Source organism: Polyodon spathula, unplaced genomic scaffold (genome assembly GCF_017654505.1).
Source record: "Polyodon spathula isolate WHYD16114869_AA unplaced genomic scaffold, ASM1765450v1 scaffolds_480, whole genome shotgun sequence".
Taxonomy (NCBI): domain Eukaryota; kingdom Metazoa; phylum Chordata; class Actinopteri; order Acipenseriformes; family Polyodontidae; genus Polyodon; species Polyodon spathula.
The window spans coordinates 1-18,092 of NW_024471971.1; the positions used below are offsets into that span (position 1 = coordinate 1).

General features: G+C 33.5%; 1 long non-coding RNA gene across 1 annotated transcript; it reads right to left on the bottom strand.

Moving 5' to 3' along the window:
* Nucleotides 1-4,731: 4,731 nt before the first annotated feature.
* Nucleotides 4,732-9,257, bottom strand: LOC121308167. The gene is made up of 4 exons (XR_005948475.1): nucleotides 9,118-9,257; nucleotides 8,919-9,029; nucleotides 5,023-5,094; nucleotides 4,732-4,825 (listed from the first exon to the last, which is right to left on the bottom strand). It is a non-coding gene; the product is annotated as an uncharacterized LOC121308167 (long non-coding RNA).
* Nucleotides 9,258-18,092: the final 8,835 nt, after the last annotated feature.

Genomic DNA, 18,092 nt, shown 5'->3' on the forward strand with positions numbered 1-18,092 from the left:
CACCTGAAATGGAGCAAAGCATTGAAAACGTGTGTATCAGATTTAAACAAACAGGTGTTATTGCATAGGCTACATCTACACATCAGTCTGACAACTCTTCTTATATGTAGGGCTTGAACTTTTTGGTTTTTATTTTCCAAATCTCTACCTCCCTTTAAATGTTAATTGGTAATTGTTAAGCTGTTTCTGCATCCTAACAAAGAGAAAACTGTCCATTACAAAAGTGGGTTTAAGATTTGTTGTCTTCTATGCTACAACTCAAGGAGATTTTAAATAATGGACTTGCTATCAGTGTAGATTCTGTACTGGGTAATTTATTCTGAAAAGAATAATCTGTCAGGACAACTCTGTGAAACAAGTGGGGAAAATAACAACAGCACAATGAACAACTAGGGGAGTGCAAGAGTGAAATGCAATTAGGCTCAGGGATGAGCAATTCATGTAATTTGTCAGCTTTGTTTGAAATAAAAATAAGGCAAAACAGAATCAGACTCAGTCAAGATATGAAGGGAAAAAGAAGTGACAGTGTTTTGTAATTAACAGCTTTTTCTCAGTTTAATTAAGGAACAGAACAGGCTCAAAATTTGTTTAAAGGGACAGCATGTGATCAAAAATAAAACCTGAAAACTACAAGCCCTACTTATATGTAAATGTAAATAACAACTCCTGTTTATTCTCTTACCCATGAAAAACTTACTTTTGCTATTCAACAAAAGTGAAACTCATTCGTTTAATAGCTAAAAAGAAACACACGTGACTTTCAATTGTGTCCGTTCTCCCCCAGCACTCAAGGTTATTTACCACATACTAACAATGCATCATGGTACTGTTGATGATACTATTTAAAATACAGATCAAAAGATTTCCTTGTAGGGGGTGAATACAGTCCTTTGTTTAAAAGTAAAGTGCTTCTGGACCTGAAGCTAGTGCTTTATATATACATATCTAGGGTTATCAGATTTCCAGAAAAAAAAAAAACGAGGACTATATTTCTTTCTTCAATTCACGGACACCATAGCAACTCTGAAGCTGTTAAAATAACAGTATATAACAGCACAATCATAATTTAAGTACCAAATTAAACACAGTGCATAAGATTGTTTATTTTATATTGAATGGCGCCAACTCACCCAACAAATTACTCTGCAGTTAAAACTCGCTGAACACATCGATACAGTTTTGTACTTAAAACAAATGTGAATACAACAGCAAACTGGGAAGACTTAACAATTGTACTGTTTCTGACTGGGACAAAAAATGAATGCTAAAACACTTACAATGACACATTTAAAACATAAAGCCTGCACATTTAAATTGATTAAAACGTCCACAAGCTTGCAGCTTTATTTTTCAAATTGTATAACTGTTAGTGCTGTGGTGTACATAATTAAACAAGCACTGCGTGCAGAAAAGCACAGTGCTTTTAAACAAAAGACTGTATTCACCGTGTGAAGGAAACCTTTCATTTTCTTAGCAACTTTACTGTAATGACTTGTTTAATTCTAGATGGATACCCATAAAAACCAAACATTTCTTCATATTGATAGGTATCAAAATACGATCACAGGCTACGTTTGTAGATGTATGAAAAGTATTATTTCTAACTAAGTTTTATGGCAAGTAGGCTTGTTTCACTTTTATCCCACATGAATTATAAAATGTTTTTTCACATTATAAAACTCTCTCAGCATTCTGTCAAATACATTTTTGGTTGTTGTCAGAGTAAGAATGCAAACTTCCTGTTGCTGTTGTCTGTGCCTGTTTGATGTTGACAATGGGGGCGTTGCCCATGAGTGTATGGGGACCACTGCATTCACAGTAAATCAAAAAACAGACCATTACAAAAAAAAAAAAAAAAGACCCAAGCCGTCTCGGTCAGCTTAAAAGTGGCTCGTGTAAACAGGAGATGTGTGTTGTCCACAGCAAATAGTGAACCAATAATATGTAACTGTAGATACAAACCTTTGGTCAAAAAAATGGCAACATAAGAAGTGCATCCTTAACTAGACAATGTATAGTAAGTTACTGTACAAAATGTATCTGGTTTATTTTGCTAGAATACATCAATACTGAAGAGACAATGGAGTAGTAGACATTTATTGGTCAATGAAAGAAAGTCAGACTTACCCGTGACACGTCCGTCATCTGTTTTATCTTGTTCTTCATGGCATCATTCTTTTTACCTGAAAGAGTAATTTTGATTTAAAATTGTGCATATTGTAAAACACTAATTTACTACATAAATTGGACATATTTTTACAATATAGACCTATAGGAATGTTAACATAGTCAAACAAATCACCTTGAGTTTCTTCATTGGACTTGGCATCTCCTTTCTGCAACTCCACAGTCTCACATTTAGCTTCAGTTTCAAGCTGTCTTAACTCAGTAATGCAATCGGACAAAACCTACAAAAATAAAATATACAACTTAACAGCCTCAAACACACAATGTAAGCACTGGAATAAGCAAGATGCTGTATGGAAGTACCATACATAAACTACCCTTGAACAAGAGTCACTGGAGAGGGTAAGAGGAGTGCTGCATGTTTATACTTCATTTTCAATCAGCAGTATTATTTTTACAGTTTCCATACACTTTCAACCTATAAACCTCAAAAAACATTTGCGCGATACACCAATACATTTATTCAACCACAAGGTAATTTACATTGGCACATCTGTAATAAGATGAAAGTAACTGTCAGCACAAGGAGGTGCCCATTAAATTCACCCATATTTTTTACTAAAAAAGAAACTTCCCATTAATTAGACAAATGGTTCATGTCAACGTCTTTATTCATTTATTTTGTGACAGATGGGTGGCATTTCTTTTAACAAGTATTAAATCTATCAGTGTTGAGGCTTTATTTACCAATATGTGGAATAGCTCCTATTCAAGTCATTTTAAACAAATACAAGTAAGGGTTTCTGAGACCTAGAGGCATTCATGTGAAAACCTTCATGTGAAAACTATCCAACCACAGTATCATTATACAGTGCTTACAGAAAGTCTACACTCCCTTTCAAAATGTTCACCTTTTGTTGCCTTATAGCCTGGAATTAAAATGTATTAAAATTATTTTTTTTTTTCTTTCATTTATCTACACATCCTACCACACAACTTCCAAGTGAAAAAAAATATTCTAGATTCTAGACATTTGTAGAAAATTAATTAAGAATAAAAACTGAAACAGCTTGGTTGGATAAGTGTCCACCCCCCTTGTAATAGCAATCTTAAATTAGCTCAGGTGTAACCAATCGCCTTCAAATTCACACCCAAAGTTAAGTGGCCGCAATCTGTGTTAAATTGTAGTGATTCGCATGATTTCCAAGCTGTAATTGCTGTCAAAGCTTCTTCCACCATGTATTAACTCAGGGGGGGGGGGGGGGGGGGGGGGGGGGGGGGGGTGGACTTATCCAATTATGATCTTTCAGTTTTGTATTTTTAATATATATTTTTTGTCAATAAAAACTTTCTTTCCCTTAACAGTGTGGAGAATGGTGTGTAGATAAGTGGAAAAAATCCTAATTTAAATGCATCAAACTCTGAGGCACTGACAACAAAATGTGAAAAAAGTTCAAGTGGGTGTAGACTTTCTATAGGCACTGTATATTGATTGTCAGTTCATATTGTCAAATATAATTAGGGCTTCTGATTTTCTGTTTTAACCAAGAAAAATGAAAACGGTGCATATGCAACAAACACCAGAACAAAAACGCTTGAAATAGTTACTCAGTATGTTGACATGATCCCTTTCCCCGTGAACAAAATAAATAAAATACAGTAACCTATGAAAAAAAAAAAAATAAAATAACACAATGGCAGTCCCTCTTTTCTGACTTGCATCTCACATTGATTCGTTCTGAATACTTTAAACCCACACCAACTACTGAGTGACAGCAAATTTCTACATTTCTATTGGAGGATTGTAACACTACTGCGAACTTTAAAACAGTATAACAATTACTAGAGTGGAGGATTGTTCTCTCGCAAGATTTAAAGCTATTGCAATTCCACAGGGAGTAGTTACATGCTCATTGAACTTAAAGAATTGCAAATTGTGGCAAAATGTAAAAAAAATGCCTAAACACACAGAAACCCCCGAAGCATATGCCTGTGATCATAAGGATTTAGTTGTGGAAGACAGTAAAGGAAAGAAGGTGCATGAAGTTTGCAAGTACTGTTGAGTTAACACATGTTGTGACAGGAAAAAAAATTCTGTAGAATTTCATACAGTATATAAAAAGCAAAAGCCCCGAAAAAAAGAAAATAATGATTTACATAAAAGTTAAATAGCTAAAAATAAGCACCGAAAAATGTAATGAATAAAAACCAAACAGAAGCCCTAAATATAATTTAACGAATGTCTGTTCCAAGTTTCATCATAATTGGGATGTACTGTGGAAGCTAAAAAGTAATGTGCACCTAACTACATGTTTCAGAATGGAAATAATGTTAGGTAGAGCATAAAAAAGAAGCACCTTTATTTCATTGTCTTTACGTGCAATAGTGTCTTCTGAATCTTTCTGACTCTTCTGGAGTGTTTTCATTTGCTCAGAAAGTTCTCTGTATTGCTCTTCCCAGCTTCTGGCCTCTTTCAATAGCTGAAATTGGGGGAAACAAATATGAATTCATTAACACAATTCACAATCACTGTGCAAAGAAATGCATTAAAATTAGTAACTTAATACATTTGCGCCTGTATCTAGATACTTACATTTTTTTTACTGTCTTTTAAAGTGTTGTTTTCTTTCAACACAGATTGCAGTTCAGCTTTTACTGCTGCTTCTTTTAGTCTGGCCTCTTCCAAACAAGTTTGTACCTAAATCACAAAGCGTAACAGTCAGATAGAAATAGTGGTTCTTGGTCAAATTGAACTTTGATTAGTTCTGGGCAGCAGTAACCAGTACATACTATATTGTGTTTAAAAGGCTACAAGCAATGCAAGGCAAGAGTTTATTAATCACCAAAAGTGAATACAAAATTTGTAATTAAAATTAAACACGTTTTGCAACTTACCTTTGACAGTTCAGCACTCTTAGAATTAATTAAACTCTGAAGCTTCTTGAATGACTTTTGAGTGTCAGACAACTGGAAAAAAAAAAAAAAAAAAAAACCACACACATTACTACAGTATTTACAAAAAAAAAAAATCATACAAATTAGCATAAATCATAGTCCACCATTGACTCAGTCATCTTAGAGGTTTTCATTAACTAATTTAGAGAAAATAATACAAAAAGAAAAAAAGACTATTCTTAGACTCTCAGTCATAAAAGGTTTTGAAAGCATTGCATAGACCCCGTTCACACCACTGTGCTGGCCCAATGCTGGCACATATTTAGTTCTGCAACCCCTTTAATATTTGCGGTTTAAGGCACCTTTGTGCGTTCACATATGTGACTAAAAAACAGGCCTAAAAATGTGGCAAATTGTTTTGTTTTGTTTTTTTAATGGAACGATGCACTCAGAATGGAAGAGCTACTAGGGTATGCAGTAATCCTTGATTTGTAGCACATGTTTCTTATTAATATATCTTTTTTTCAATGCAGCACAGTAGCAATTTTATATACAATCACATTATTCTCTCAAGAACACGAAGGTATTTAGAACGCAGGAAAGACCTACTTGCAATTGTTGACAGATATAAACATTTATTTTTGTAATGGATACTTCACTCAGATTGCAAATGACTAACAGATTGTACATAAAAAATTGACATTCACAAGACAAGACTGACCACCTAATACTACTGCTCCCTCCTAAGGAAAGACACGACATTAAATAATCATTAAATAATGATTCAATAACCGGTTAAACCTGGGATCATTTTATACAAAAATAAACATATTTAACATTCATTCCATTTATAATAAACATTTATGTATTTTACATTACACATGTTTCTTCTCAGTTATACGTATTTGTTTCTTCTCAGTTATACTGTATTTGTTTACAAACACGATTGTTAAACTAAACAAAGAATAAACATCAGTATTACCCCTTCTCTTGGAAGATTACTAAACATATTGGTATAACAAAACCCTTGTTCCACGTGTAGCTACAGCAACTTCAGTAAGGGAAATGCCCTAAACCAAAGACAGCAATACATCGTCATACATCAGACACACTTTGCTCAACATGCTCAATACATAACAAACTACTGCTCTATCACCAGCAGAACAACATTATCAATAATAATCACAACAGGTATTGAAATATTACAGTGTAAATACAATTTTTTACACTTTCAAATTCTAAGCAATTTACAAGCTTATCAGTGCCATTAATCAATAAAGACAAATATATATATATATAGACAAGAAAAGAAATAGAATTTTTAGATATCATAGTAAAACTTGAAGGTTCAATTGAGACTGACCTTTTCTATAAACCTACTGACATGCACCAGTATTTACACATGTCCTCTGCACATCCAATACACACTAAAAGGGCAATCCCAAAGGGTCTAGGAATAAGAATACGAAGAATATGCTCTAAAGAAAGTGACTATGTAAAACAAAGACATGTATTAAAAACAAATCTTTAGAAAAGAGGATACAAAGAAAGAATTAGAGACAGAGCTAAGAAAAGTGGATAAACTAAAAAGAGATGATCTACTAGATTATAAAAATAGAGATAAAAAGGTCAAGAGAGTCCCATTAGTAATGACGTACTCTAAACTTTTGCCCAATATTTCTAAGATAGTTTGGAAACATCATTCGGATTCTACATAATTCAGAAAAATTGAAAAAAGTATTTAAGGCCCCAGTTGTAGCATTCAAAAGAGAAGCTAATTTAGGTGATATTCTAGTTCACACTAAACAAATGAATAATTGACAGAATAAGTTCTACAAATACTTGCACTAGTACATGTAAAGTTTGTAAATACATGGACAAAAGTAAAAATATAATTAAACATAACACCACATATCCACTAAAAACTAATATCTACTGTAAAAATAGCAATGTTGTTTATGGAATAGCCTGTGAAAAATGTGATGAAATAAAATATGTTGGAGAGAATGGAACAACTTTATATAAAAGAATTCAGAAACACCTTTCATTAATTGGAAATAAAAGAAATGAATGAACCAATAGTACAGCACTTCACCAGTCAAGGACATGACATAAATGATGTAAAGTTTGTAGTAATAGAAAAGCTAAAGTTAGACAATGCGACATCTAGAAGAATAAAAGAAAGTAAATGGATAAATAGACTGAACAATTATGCCAGCGAGACTCAACAGAAAAGAATAAACTAACTAATTCAAATAAATATCTCAAAGTTAAAAATAACTAAATAGACAAAATTAATTCAAAAGTTGTGCATGCTGATGTGCTGGGGAGACTATATCAAGGCTGATCCTCACAGCCAGCATTGCTTGATAATATGAATATAAGTTTATATAAAATAATGTTAATTAGAATTAATACAGATTTAAAGATATAAGTAAAAATGATGTCACAACATATAGAACACCATTACATCATATAAGAATACATCTTGGATTTGAATATAAACAACAACAAGTAGTTGTCATGCCGTCAAACACCTATAAACACCTCCAATGTTTTGATTCAAACACAGGCTCCCTTGAGAAAGATATGTACAACATATCGAAACGTTGGGCAGCTGGCTCTTTGAGCTAATATATATATATATATATATATATATATATATATATATATATATATATATATATATATATATATATATATATAAAGTAATAGAAAAAATCATGTTAGTTCAACTTGGAGTTAGTCTTCGTCATCCAGGTGGCTATTGTCAAATAGAGCTGCAGCATTATCCTGCCTGACTGTTGTGAGACGCTGGCACAGAAAAGAATCCCAAATTGGCTGTTTACCTTTCCTTGTAAACCTTGCTGCATGAAGTACAAAAAAAGCACATTACCAGACGTGAAATTCATCCTTGCCAAACTCGTTGATCCGATCTTTAGGGTTGATTATTTATTGTTTTTGGCATCTTTGAACAGCTCTGGATATTGACTGAAGTAAACTGAAGCCTCATTCAACACTGAACTTGAATACCGGAAGCAGTTTTATTAGACAGGTTTGTTTACGTAAATTTAAAGCAACGTTACCTGTGTTAATGTTTATATATGATATGTGTATTGAATTGGTTATTATCAAACAAACAGAAAAAGCCTTTCATGTGTTTTGCCCTCCCCAAATGTAAAACCAAAAAATCTCCAACATCATAGAAATTCTGTGTTTTTCCGTGTTATCATAAAAAAATCAAATTGGTAATGTGACATGAAAAGGAGGCGTAAGTCTGCTTTGCATTCATATATATGTAAAGGCCGGCCCTGGTCCTGGATTGCAGGCCCTGGGCCACATCGAAACAGCGTCCTAAATCTAGGCCCGCCCTGAGCTGTATACATGACGCCCTATATGGTCGGGTCAGTCCCGATTTCCTAGCAAATGTCCCGCGTCCCGATGCATAGGAAGAAAGTCCCGATATTTACCCATACAAAAAAAATAAATCTTTTAATCTGCACAGTATAGTTAGTGAAATCCACACGATGTACACAGTGCGGCCGACACATCTACTGATCACTAACTTATACAAAAGGTAAGAACGCTTCATTATGTCTGTTTTTACTGTTATGATGGTCGTGTCGTGTTGAGTTGTGGGGGATACGTCTATTATTTGATAGAGTGTTTTTTGCGTATGACCCCCCTACCCCGGAGGTAGTTTCCAAATGTTGGCAAGTAAAACAAAAAAGACCATTTTAGTTCGGTGGACAAAAGTTTCTGCAATGGGTCTTCCTTATTGTCTACCGAGTTGTTTATTTAGGGTTATTACTTTCAGTTTCTGGCGAGAAGGTTCTCAGCCAGTCTGCTTGGAGGCTTTCAGATAGCGGATATATAAAAAATATGATACTGCTTACTCTTTCTTCTTGATGCAGGTTCTTTCTCCTTTCTTCTTCTACAGCAGACTGCAGTGTCCTGAGCTTTTCCATCAGGTTTTCATTATTTTGTTGTAAAGCTTCAAATGCTTCCTTTTAAAGTGAAAGAGAAAACAAATGGTAAACTACCACAACAATTGATGTGCAGCGTTTAACATATATTGAGACATTGCTTTATTACCTGAAGTTTTTCATTTTCATGGGCAGAAGAGGATTTTGTTTTCTCAGACTCCACTAACTGCTGTTCAATTTCCTTAATCTAAAATTTCAAAGTAAAACATATAAAATATGAAACGTAAAACATGTGTTTTTCTTGTTGATTGTAGCTGCTAGTCTCAGGGGGCAACCTTACAGCTACAGATTTATTATACAATGATTGTATCAACAGATTACTTTTGGTAAATGTGCTGTAAAATAATAATTTATGTAAACTTTTCAAGAAACAATATGTATGGTCTAAGTGTAACAAGTGCATTATTTTCAATATTATTTTCAAAGGTAAAGATTCAACGAAATGTGTGCTTACCTTCTGTTTCAATTCTGATATTTTTTCAAGAACTTCACATTTTTCTTCAAATAACTGCAGAACTCTTTCCCCCAGTTGCTTTTCTGTCACTAAAATAATAATAAACATGGCAGTTAGAAACTTTAAACCCAGTATATAGAATACAAATTGTAATATTTACTTACAAGCATGTTCATTTGTTTCTTTCTTTTCAGAAAACAGAAATTTTAAAAGAAAAAAAAATGTAACTACTGATTTTTTTCCACATTAAAAAAAAGAATACATCAAGTTTTAAAACAAACAAACACTCCCTGTGATGGCTCTGGGATGCAATAACATGTACACACAGACTGGTGCGTTAGCATATTAAAAACAAGCAATCTCAAGCTTCACATTGGTTTTCATATATAACAGTAAGATAAGGTTACTTACATAGGTATGTCCTATTCTTTATCTAAAAGAAAAGGGAAAAAAAAACATTGTAAAAATAAAACACACAGTAAAACCTACACCAACAAAATTAAGGTGCAACTTCCTAAATCCAAGAACAGGTTTTTCTTTATTTTTTTTCTAAACTAGTACAAACAGAATAATTTATTCCACTACCTGACTGGCTAACCCTTTTAAAAAGCTATATATATATATATATATATATATATATATATATATATATATATATATATATATATATATATATATATATATATATAGATATATATATAATATATATATATATATTTTAATAAACTTACTACAAGGAGGGTCCTCCAGAGGAGAATTATGACTGTCAAGCATCCCACGAGAAAGGTTATAATCACTGGCTCCCACGGCACACCGTAAAAACTGGGCCCTGGTTGCCAGTCCTCAGGCAGGGCAGCTACCAACTGAAATAAATAAATAAATCTTCAAAACTGCAGGGTACCATACAACAGGTCTCTCATTTCACGCTATTTAGTTGCAACACTACCAAAAAGTCTGAAAGACCGGCTTTACCTACTAGAACATAGTTATATATGAGACAGAGAGACTTTTTTGGAGGAATAAAATGGTTTGCTCAAGTCATAACACCAAGAAATGAAAAAGTGTTTACTGTATTAACAAAATCAGAAGATACAACTGAGATTCTTCCTGCCATGTCACTTCAGATCTACACAAATATATCCCAAGGTTCTGATTGGATTTTATTTTGAACATGGACTGTACCCCCAAATAATCTGAACAGATCATAAAAACATAAACATGCACATTGCATCCTCCTCCATTTAACTTGTGCAACAATGTAACCCTGGATTTATTTTATGTTATTCTGCAACCAGTCACTGAAACAATCTGGAACACACTGTGCTGCTTTTTGATCAAATAATAATTTCATCAAATTAATCTAGACATAATGCAATTTTAAAATAGCAGCAAAGGTTAAAAACTAACAATGCCACTTTATATAGATAGGATTGATAGCTACTTTTTTCACTTTTTAAAATACACTTATCCAATAACAAATGAAAAACAAAAATAGTTATAGAGACAGATATATATATATATATATATAAAAAAAAAAAAAACTTTGTACAGTTGAAAAATAAACCACCACAACACTTTAATTTACCCTCCCAAGAAGACAAAAAAAAAATGGTCTAGTTTGTACAAATATACACTTACAAATCTGACGTGAGTTATGTAGTGAATTGTGAAAAGCAACCAAAAGGGCTATACTACTCTATTGCTCTAACGGTGCAGTTAACTTATATTACAGTCAAGGAAATTGAAACACAAACATTTTGTTCAAGTGTGGAAAAAAAAATGCGATGCAATTAACGGACTACACTGTATAAAACTAGTTTTGCAAGCTCTAAAAATCAGGTGAAATAAAGTAGTAGATAGATTTGAAGGGCAACGCCTAAAAAACTAATGTCATTTAATATAGCCCCATATAATCTAATGCGATTAACTGTTATAGTACTAGTAACAACAATTTTAAAATACATTTTGTTAGCAAACTACTGTGCAGCTTAAATTCTGTCTGCGGGCTTTGGAGAAAACGCCCACTAAATAATCAAGCAAGTTTACTTACATTAATTACTGTCCTAACCAAAAATGCGTAAAAACCTAAAGATATTCCTTCTTCAAAGTCTTCTTGCTCTAAATTATCCATATCGAAAACTGGATGACAGGTGGAATTAAACCACACGTATGCGATTTTACACTAAAAATACACAAAAAAACAGTGTATTTAAATACCGACATTGGTACGACATATTAGTAATCGGAATTATTTCTGTTGATAAAATAAAAACGGCTTCTCAGGCCTCGATGTTATTTTTTAAATGTCAAAAAAAAAAAAAAAAAAAAAAAAAATAGGATTAAAACACATCAAGATTTAAGATGACAAATGTGAATATCAAAGAATAATGAACAAAAATAATAACGTTAGTTAATTAGATTTGAAAATATAATCGATAATAAATGGTTACAGAGAAGCAGTGTTTCTCTTCAAGTTTACAGATCTAGCTCTACAATGAACTTCTCTCCCTAGCACGTCAATAATGCCTGACCTTTACTGACCATCACAACGTCACAATAGCTGAGGACAACATACATCGCTTCCATAGCGACACCTAAACGTGGCTGAAAAATAAATAGATGAAACTACAATATATAAAAACATGTTTAATTACCTCAATATTTTTTTAAACAATATTTTAACTACTGAGCCCAATAAGGAGTGAATTGAAAAGAGTTAGAACCAAGTTTAAAATTCAAAAGCCAACACCTGCCTGTCAGAGCTTTAAAAGTTAGTTACCTACTCTGTGTATAATATACTGTGCCTATAGAAAGTCTAAACCCCCCTTTCAAAATGTTCACCTTTTGTTGCCTTATAGCCTGGAATTAAAATGCATTAAAGTAGTTTTTTTTTTTTTCATTTTCCCTACACATCCTACCACACAACTTCCAAGTGAAAAAAAATATTCTAGAAATTTGTAGAAAATTAATTAAAAATAAAAACTGAAATAGCTTGGTTGGATAAGTGTCCACCCCCCTTGTAATAGCAATCCTAAATTAGCTCAGGTGTAACCCATCGTCTTCAAAATCACACACAGTGTTAAGTGGCCGCAAACTGTGCTAAATTGTAGTGATTTATCCAAATACTCACTAAATATTCTTGCCATTCTCCAAGAGAGGACAGTTATCTACTCAGAGTTACCAAGATATTTAGTAGGCAAGAGGTCTTAACAGGCAATATTGGCTATCCCCCAGTCACCCTGTGATATTTGCTGTTTAGTTTATATAAATATTGGTATCTGGCGGGACAGTCTGCCACAAAAGCAAGGACTTACTTGCATATCATTTTACCACCAGTACTTGCAGCTACTCCATACAGACTGAAGGAAACAGGCAGGGTGGCCTTCAAAGGATTTCTGTGAAACCAATGCGTCATGGCCTGGAACAGCTACAGTATTTCTTCTTCTAGTTGAGTGAAAAGTACGCTTTAATAGAGGGAAATACAGATTTAAATGTAATCTCTTTAAAATAATCTCCATCTAAAGGAAGACAGAAAACAATATTAGTATACAGACCATCCTCAGTTTCTACCCTGTTCATAGTTCCACAATATAATGCAAAATAAATAAATATATTCTAAGCCAGGTACATTTACAACAAGCGTGTCTGTTAACTAACTTGCTAGGAGACTGTGTGGTCCAGTGGTTAAAGAAAAGGGCTTGTAACCAATATTCACTTAACCTCCCCGTGTTTCATATTTTGGGCGAGACTAGTTGTAAGTGACTCTTCAGCTGATGCAAAGTTCACACATCCTAGTCTGTCTAAGATGCCTTTGATAAAGGTGTCTGCTAAATAAACAAAAATACAGTTTTCAATTCTGACCTTGTTTAAAGTTACCATATTCCGTTTTTAATTTTAGCAGTATAAGATTCTTTACCCTTCGCGCCCACCTTCCACATTCATTTTAAAGTAGTCAACAGTTATAAATGTCATCTACAAAGTAGGTTATGGCTCAAGAAAACAAAAGAAGATTTCAAAACGTTTTGAAAAGGGCAAAACATGAACTATTAGTTCACAGCCAATAATATATATATATATATATATATATATATATATATATATATATATATATATATATATATATATATATATATATATAGTACTAATGCCTCGGAGATATTATGCATTTAATTGCGGCAACACAGTAAAAAAAAAAGTAAATATCTCCCCTTTCAATTTTCAGCCGGATGATATTTTTTGTAAGTTTTACAAGGCCGGAATTCATCTTTTTATTTATATACAGTAGATGCTGCTTGGGAGCCATAAAAAAGCTGTCTATCTGAAAGTTGTTAAAGCGAAAAACCATAGTATAGGATTGATTCCTGTAAAAATGTTACTAACCAAAAGTTGTCTTTATCGGAGTTGCTAATAAGTGGCATCTATTGTATAAACGCATAATCAAAAATGCATCGTCTATTTATTGTCTGTATCTATCAATTAATCAATTAAAAAATATGTATTTCTTTAAGAAGCTTGTTATAGTTTGAAGTCTGTTTCATATCCTTTTTTTAGGCACTATTAAAATGTGTCTATTATTACAATACTTTGTATATTTATGTCTTATTAATAAAGCAACCGCTTTATGTAAACATGTTTAATTGTACATATATATTTTTTTAATGATCGTCTTGTATTTATTCTTAGCTCAGTTCTCAGTTATGGTTGCAATTCATGACTCAGCAGTTTTGAATACTCTAACAATAGTAGTTCTTACAGTATGTATGTTTTACTTCTATCGTCTTAAACTTTATATTTAATTTACGGCTCCCGCGGAAAAATGAAACGGGAGATATACATCGAAATAGCTTTGTACTATCCCTGACTATGCTGCAGCTAAATTGCTAGCTTATTGTTAGACCGCCGCTGTCACTTTCAAACACAAGTGCTTCCGGCAGTGTACTAAACGGCAAAAATAATGATAATAACAATGATAATACAACAAATTATGAATATATAAAAAACAACGAAAATTAAAGAAAACCACAGAGATAAAGTAACGGGGAATGGGAAAGAACTATGAGGTTTCAACTGGAAATGACAGGAAAAAATAATCGCTAATGAGAAATAAACAAGAACAAGTTAATAGTATAAAAACACATTTTCCTGTTGGGTTAATGTAGACATATTTGTATAAAATGTCTTGTCTTAGTTTATTATAATGTTATTAGAATTTGGTTACAACTAAAGTCTGAGAAAATGTAATATTTCTTACCTCAGATTGCCGTTGATCACCTCTCTGAGCTCGAGCTATTTAAATAAATAAATAAATAAATAAATAAATAAATAAATAAATCTACCCGCCTGGCAAACGCCTCTGCACGCGCCGGTCGTTATTCCCATTTCACCCAGTGAGAATGAACTGGTGCCAGTGGCAGAACGGCATCTAAACAATTGGGTTGTGGTTTCCTTCTAATGTTATTTTTGAAACATACATATACACAGAAAATAAATGATATAATTATATTTTAGAATTAAATTATATTAATAATTATGTATATGTAATGATATTCAGAGAGGAGATGCATAAATAAATAACTGTGGCCCGCTTCCCCTGACACCTCAATGACGTCCAGGGATTTAGTTGTGGGAGCCAGTACGCATATTCTTTGCTTTTTTTCATTAATATTTAACCAAACTGCAATCTATAAAAAAAGTCTATGGAGATCTTGCCATTCTTTGTACAGCTACATAAATTATGTTAAGCTCTATATATTTCTATAGATGTTTCCTCAACATTCATATAACTATAGAGATTCCAAATTTTTATATAGAATTCTATAGAGATTTTGTCAACCCCCCTAAAACTATAGAGATTTCACAATTTTCTATAAAACAATTTTCACAAGGGGGATCATTACCAGTCACAGCTGTACCAGGAGGGTGGGGGCTGGAGAGGCAGCTCTGCTCAACCCACAGGGAAGGTGCAAAAGAAAACAAATCAAAAACACAAACTAGTGAACAAACACAAATAATTCTAGTGCCACAGAAATCACGCAAAACAACAAATAAAAGAACTCTGAATCTTGTGAAACACAAATAAACAAAATAAAGTAAGCCACACAAACTCAACCAAACAATTGCTCAGGATAATACTGCACAATAACAGACTACTACTAGTAAATACAGTGTAGGAACAGCTGACACAAGCTGCATTAACAATTAGGGTTAAACTTCATAAATAAAGTGTATTCTATGGTTAAAAGGGTATACAATGTTTAATACAAACTTTAGAACAAATAATAAATACATAACTAGACAAGAGCACAAATTCACAATTGATTGATAAGTAGACAGAGGGGCCGAGAGTGAGGAATCGCAAAGACAGTGGCAGCAGACTTCAAGGGTGATCTCAACCCAAACAATTCAGTTTCTATACGACCCACAAAACAAACAATCAATTTTCTCACTTTCATTCTATAAGCTCCAGAGCACGTCGCAGCCCTGCCCCTCCTCTCTGCGCTCTGACCTCTTGATTCTCTCCAACACAGTTATGTTGTTTACCCTGATCCACAGTCCAGTATAGTAATTACAGTGGTTTTTGATTAGGTTATTCTGATCATATTAACTTTTCAAAAGGAATTAATGATACAGACTTGCTGATTAAAAAGAAAACAAAAAACAGTTTTGAAGGGTTATATTCCAGTGCAATATACATAGCAATTAGCAAATAGAAACATTTTAGCTACTGGGTGAACACACTGGCTTTTAAGTTTCCATTCAGATAGTCCCAGTGCAGTAAAGCAGTGTGAAAGTAAACCAGACCACATATATATTTTGGGATTCTCTTGTAACTTCTTTTAGGTTTTGAATAGGTTCACAGAACTTCCATGCTGCATGAGCTATTTATTGCACAAGGTTTTATTGTTAGAAAAGAGAAGACCAAAACTGGTTACCTTTTTAACCAGTGTGTAAACATTAGCTTTTCATAAATACAAACACAAAACAAAAACACAATTTGTAACTAAGGAGATTTATTTAGTTTACTGTACTACTATACAGAGCAGATATTTCAGATCATATACCTCCCTCTGCTACCATCACAAATATATAACATTTTTAATTGAACTGGCAACGTAGTCGGTATCGTGTGTTGGAAACATGACAGTGATGTTGTACTGTGATGGAGTAATCCACCATAGCTGTCATACGACACTTTATTAATACAAACTGTTTGTGGTTTTTATTTAGATTAGCAAGGCAGCTACAGAAAGAGGTTCAGTCATCCAATTCTTTAGATTTAACAGAAGATCAAAAGGTAGGTTTCTACTTTTGCTGGGGCGCTGTTTCACTGTACAAAACTGAGTATTTTTCATTTGATCAAAGGGAAGAGATCTGATTCGAAAAGCTATTTTCCCCTCTTGATTTGGCAATTACAGCCTTACATTTAATTTATAACTTTTTAATTTTTTTTTTTTTTTTTACAATATTTGTATCTAATATTGGACTTTTCATATCATAAATATTGATATGCAATTGCTTTGTCCTGAGACAAAACTCAAAGCTCACTCAGGAAAAGGACGGGACAGATTGAGCAGTAGAGGTAAAAGAGACCTAGGTATAGGGAACGAGCTGACTATAACTAAAAGATTAACAGCAAATAAAGAAGCGGGTTTCGACGTATAAACGCAATACAGCCTGATTACGCTGCAGGTGGAATTGGGAATGTTCTCTAAGGTAGCGAGGCTGGGGTGCTGTTTTTATTGCAGTTGAACTGGTTTTCTTAGTTCATCGAAATTATTATACTCCTTATTTTGATTATATATATATATATATATATATATATATATATATATATATATATATATATATATATATATATATATATATATATATATATATATATATATATATATATATATATATTTGTTGTAAGTTTGGACTGATACTTTCCTTGTTTTAGTTTTATTTGCTGAGACGCATTAACGTAAGGGAAGCACTGGCTATTGACTACTTGTTTTGTGTCTGGGGCGCCCTCTGGTGTTCTCTGCTTCTCAGTGATATTTCACTTGGATATTTTTTCGGAAGGTTTGTTTTTGCACAGCGGGACCTGTCTGATGGTCTGCTGCTTTGTGGTGATCTTCCGCGATTGCAACTGCACCGCACCCCATAGAATATACAAGGAACACGTTTACTGGAGACGGAGGTTCCTGATTCCACGGCGAGACCCATTTTTATATATGTGTGAACTACTCCTTACCCAGTTCCCTATATTCTTTTCCTCTTCTTGCTCTTGTTTTCCTTCCTCCCTATCTTCTCTCCCAGGGGGACTGCAGTGGTGACTGAGGCTCTGGGAGACTGGCAGCGCAGCAGAAGCCAATCCAGACGAGGCGATGCACTTTCTTGCTTGTGGAGGGACTCCGGACTGTGGTTCCTGTTGTCTTGACCATCTTCGATAAAAGCTTTTGCGTGACCTTCGGCTCCGGTTCCATTGTGGGGCTGCTTCCGACTGGCTTTTTAACATCTTTTAGTATTGTTTTAATATTCAGATTTTTCTACCGCAATCAAAGTTCTTTTACTATTTCCCAGTTGCGTGCCTCTTTGTTGCGCATCTGGTGTGTGGACCCCCCGGATTGAAAGGAACCTGCGTAGAG